Source organism: Elaeis guineensis, chromosome 8, assembly GCF_000442705.2.
Source record: "Elaeis guineensis isolate ETL-2024a chromosome 8, EG11, whole genome shotgun sequence".
Classification (NCBI taxonomy): domain Eukaryota; kingdom Viridiplantae; phylum Streptophyta; class Magnoliopsida; order Arecales; family Arecaceae; genus Elaeis; species Elaeis guineensis.
Window position 1 is genome coordinate 27,052,437 of NC_026000.2, and position 5,191 is coordinate 27,057,627.

Here is a 5,191-nt window from a genome sequence, read left to right on the forward strand (position 1 = left end):
CAGCTTCGTCAATCGTCGTCGTTCGGGGTCGGACAGTTGAGACCCGACCCATACCTTCCGGTCAGGATTTTCCGCTATCGGGATCGACACGAGCTGCTCGGCCGGCGAACCCCGTTCTTCCTTCTCCCGTTGGTCCAGTTTGTCGATCGTCAGGGAGCCCCTCAACTCGTCGTTTTGAGCGGAGATCTGGAAGCATCGACGAGCGAGCTGTTGGTCTCCGCGCATCTCCCCGACCTCATTCCTGGTCGGGAACCGAACGAGGAGATGGTAAGTCGAGACAATCGCCTTGAGGGCGTTTAGTCCGGGTCGTCCAAGTATGGCATTGTAGGCCGAAGGCACTTGGACGACTGCAAAAGTTAAGGGGACCGTGCTTTGTCGTGGTTCGGTGCCGGCCGTCACAGGCAGGGTAATTTCTCCTTCCGTCACGACAGCATCCCCGGCAAAGCCGATCAAGGGCATAGAGACCCTCTTAAGTCGGTCGGTTGATAGTTGCATCCGGGAGAAGGTCGAGTAAAACAAAACATTTGTTGAACTTCCATTATCTACAAAAATTCTTTTTACATCATAGTTTGCTATTGTTGCCGAAACAACAACAGCGTCGTCGTGGGGAGTTTGGATGCCCCGAACGTCTTCCTCTGTAAAAGTGATCATGTCGTCCGGGCGCGGCTTTTTCGTTGGCTCCCCTCCCGCGGATGTCCCCGGGCCCAGTCGCTTGGAGATCATGTTGATGATCCCGACCGTCGGCTGATTAGTCACCGCCCCTTCGGTCGGCTGGGGTCGTCGGTCGGCAACTGGTTGGGTCGGCGGGTTCTTCCGAAATTTACCGAGATACCCCCGGCGGATGAGGGCTTCGATCTCATCCTTAAACTAGATGCATTGCTCGGTGTTGTGGCCGTGGCCTCGATGAATCGGCAGTACTTCCGTCGGTCGGGGCATTTTGCCTTCAGAGGTGGAGGCCGTCGCAGGTACTCTTTCCCCTCGATCTCCATCAAAATCTGCGCACGGGGGGCAGAGAGAGGAGTGTAGGAATCGTACTTGGAGCGTGTCGGCCTTGGAGTCTGCCGCTTGGGCGACTTTTGGTTCTGTCGCGGTGTCGAGACCCGACTATCGGTCGGGGGCCTGCTGGGTGCAGCGGGTTCCCGGCCCTTCCTCCGCTTCTCCTTCGGGCCTCTGGGTTCGGCCAAGCGTCGGTCGGAAGCTCCTTCATCCGCGCGCATGTACTTGTATGCGCGCTCCAGCAGCTCGGCGTACGTCCGGGAGAGGGTCTTGTCCAGAGAGTAGGTAAATCGGAACGCCCTCAGCCCCCATTTCATGGCTGAGATAGCCATGTCTTCGTTGAGGTCCCGGACCTCAAGCGTGGCCGTGTTGAATCGCGCCACGAAATGTCGGAGCGTCTCATTTTCTCCCTGTTTGAGGGAGAAAAGGCTGTCCGACGTTCGCGGCGGCTTCCGGCTGGTGCTGAAGTGAGCCACGAAAGAGTGCTCGAGCTGCCCGAAGAAGTGGATACTTCCCGATCGAAGACCGGAGTACCAGGCCCTGGCAGCCTTGCGGAGTGTGGCGGGGAAGCCGATGCAAAAGAGAGCGTCGGTTGCCCCCTGAATCATCATGAGAGTTTTGTAGCTCTCGAGGTGGTCGATTGGGTCGGTGGAGCCGTCGTATGGCTCCACGTGCGGCATCTTGAACCGACTGGGGATCGGTTTGTCGAGAACGAGTCGGGAGAGAGGTTGGGCGGTCTGGAAGTCGACGTCGTTCGAAGACTTCTGGCCATCCACCTGCAACTGTGCAAGCCGACGGTCGATTTTCTCGAACCTGCGTTCGTAGTCGTCCGTCCGTCGGTGCTGGGAGACCCCAGGAGTGGAGTCCCCGGAAGATTTCGAGAAGGAGGCGGACGGCGTCCGCGGTCGCTTCTCCTTCCTCGCCCGTTCCAGCAGGGAAGGAGAGAGCTGTTGGGACTGTCGGGCGTCGCGCCGTGGCCGTCCCTCCTCCTCTCCATGGGAGCGCTGTTGCGGGCGCTCGCACGGAGGCGACGGGGATCGGTGCGGGCGCCGGCGGCTGCTCCTGGAGGGCATCGGACGGGCCGCCGGTTGTTGCTGGAGGCTCTTGACCGCGCCCGTCAGTACGGTCATCTGCCGTACGATGGCCGCGATCTGCGCCTCCGCGGTCACCGCGGGGTGTGGAGAGCTGGGCTCCGCCGCTGAGGGTGGTGGGGAGGTCTCTTCCCGGCGGGAAGAGCGTCTCGCCGACCCGGTGACCCTCGATCTTTGGGCTCTTGTCTTTGTCATTAGTATCTTCTGCTTGGGAGGGCTTGGTGCCGTATAGCCCCTTCCTGACACGCCAATCTGTTGCGGCCAATCCCCCCGTCGCCTGATCGCCGGGAAACGAGCGCCTGCAAAAAAAGAAGTCCACACTGACCGGAGGCGGCTCCGGCGGGGACCCTCCGACGGTCAAGTCAAGAGGTGGTTGGGCAACAGTGAAATGAAGAGAGCTCAATCGAGAGAGAGAGGGGGAGCAAGCCTGTGGTTTCGAAGTCGAAGTGGAGGTCCCCTGCACTGTTGCTTTCCCCGATTTATATAGTGGAGCGTGGTATGGCGCCGTCATTAATGGCGCGGACAATTGAGGAATTGTCAACTCACTGTAGACTGTCAGAGTCGCCGTAAAAGTGTCATATCGCCGTGGGGCTGTCAAATCGCTAGGGTTGACAATGCCCCAGGCGGGATAATGCCCTTAGGTGGCAGTGCCGCATGTTGCTGTCAGGACTGACAAGCTCTGACGGCTGTACGGCGATCGGAGGAGTCGACCGACCCTGGGTCGGTGGCCATCTATGTGGCGTCAGGTGGAGATTCGGGCCCCTTTGACGGTCAGCGAGTTATGTTGCGAGAGTCGGCCATCAGACTCTCTGGTTCAGTCGGCCCGGAGAGTGGAAACCCGATCGATATATCCACGGACGGGAAGGGGCCGTTAATCGATCGATCGGTCGGTTCCGGGTCTCGGTCCCTCCGGCAGTCAGTCGGTCGGACGGTCCCTCCGGCAGTCGGTCGGTCGGACCCTCCGACAGTCGGTCGGTGGGACGGTCGGTATTTCCCAACAACAGACACACCGTCCTCCATCAAATCCTCAACCTACAACGCAAACAATGCACAAGAGCAGAGATAAGGGAATAGTCACCAACAAAATTGCAGGCCTAAGAATCTGCTGCTATGGCAGTGATGGCGCAAGCAAACCCGCAGCGGCATTTTGGGCACTCCTCAAAGTTGGAGAGGGGGAACGATGCAGAGAGTGGACTGACATAGAATTGAGATCTCTGCTGCTCCTCACCACCCCATCGATGCCAAACCACATGAACACAACCTTAACATTCACTACTCTCTCATCCATGAGCTTGCCTGATTCCACCTTGCCTGCAATTTTCTTTTGGTACTTCAACTAGCAGCCACCACGTGCACTGAACTCAGTCTCCTCTCAGGAACACCTCAAAGATTCCATCTTGGTTCAGTGTATAGCTCTCCACGCCCCCTGCGAGGATTCCCTTGGGGAAGTTGAACCTCTCCAGCATCTCATATGCCGAGGGGGCATCAGAAACCGGGGCCTCTTTGAATGAGAGGGTAAGGGTGGAGATAAGAAGGAATGCCAATAAGGTTTTGTAGGTTGGCAACATTGAAAGGTGGGATTTGTTGAGGATGCCTGGATTGGTTTAGCTTTGGGGGAAGAGGAGGGGATTCTTCTCGTCAACTCCTCCCTTTTGTTTGAAAATGAATAGAAACTGATGAGCTAATGGGATTGTGGATGGTATGGATTCCTAGAAATCTGTGAGATTTTATCAGTGAACCAACTTTTTGTTGGAATTCTGATCGGAAACAGATGGAAACCGGTGTACTTTCTGCCAGAGGTTGGATTTTTTTTATATGTGGAAATTAAGGATGGAATAGATTTCTAGAGGATGGCGAGAACATCTCAAAGAAGGTTTTTTTTTTTTTTTTTGGGTGAGGCGTTGTAGTGAATGCTTTCCTCACGGAGTCTTTGAATGGGAGAGAGGTGCTTCTTCTCTACCATTCTCCTTCAATAATCGGATATTAGGAGAAATTGTCGGTTTCTCTGAAAGATGGGATCTTTTAGATGAGAGAGGAGTGGTTTTGGAATGGGTAACTAGGAAATGGTGAGATTATCTCAAAGATTGGATCTTTCGGTGTGAGGAAGGGTATCCTCAGGTTGGAAGGAGATGGTTTTACGAAAAATGATAGGTGTTTGATACAAGCAGGCTTGAGAGGAGAAACAGTGAGGAAATGAGGAATCTGATGAGCTTTTGGGTCTAAAATTATAAGCTGATAAAAAGGAATCTTTTGTGGAAAGGAAAGATATGTCTTTCTAAATGATGATAACATTTAAGAGAGAGAGAGAGAATTTGGATTGGGAAGAAAGAGTAGCTTGGATGGTGGTGGAAGACAGGAAGAGGAAAAGCGATAGAAAAGGGACTGAGATGGCCAGTTGGAAACCAACTGGAACATGGACTTATGTTTTGGCGTTAGGTACATCCGTAGAGATATGATGACAACAATTTTTTTTACGGATTTTCCAACGGGATCAAATGTCCCATTTGCTTTTTTTTTTCTTTGTTTGGGAAATGCCACATTAGATGCGCAAAGTTTGTGGGCGAGATTGCAAAGAAGTGCTTCAATCCAGATTCCAGCAATGCAATTTGCCAATATCAATTATGTTTTATTAGTTCTTGTTTTATTTTTTATTTTTTATTTTTTTTTGGGAATGGCCAAATGCAAGCAAATACTTGCTTAGAAAAATGATCATCGCCTTGCCCCCCTATTATAATGACCATGTTACTTGTAGATGGTGGGAGCGGCTCAAATGTCTAAAGCAAGAAACAACTTCCATTGCTGATGTGCAAAACTTCTAGTTTTTAGCAATCAAAAATTCCGAATTGTTTCATTGCATCCTTTATAATATATGCCGATGAGTGACTATCCCATAAGAATTCTCGGCACGCTTCTGTTAAGCACAAACATAAAAGTTAAAAAATATTATTTTATTGAGAGTTACCGAATTTTATTTTTTATATGGACAATATGATTAGAATTTTATGAGTACTATAGTATTCTATTTCTATGTGAATTTTGATTAGGATTTTGAATATATAAACAAACCCATTGCTATATAATTGAGTATATAAGTTTTGTAAATT

The 5,191-nt window shown here is 51.8% G+C and overlaps 1 pseudogene; it reads right to left on the reverse strand.

Moving 5' to 3' along the window:
* Positions 1-2,994: 2,994 nt before the first annotated feature.
* On the reverse strand, positions 2,995-4,482 carry LOC105049796 (uncharacterized; annotated as a pseudogene).
* Between the last annotated feature and the right edge of the window lie 709 nt (positions 4,483-5,191).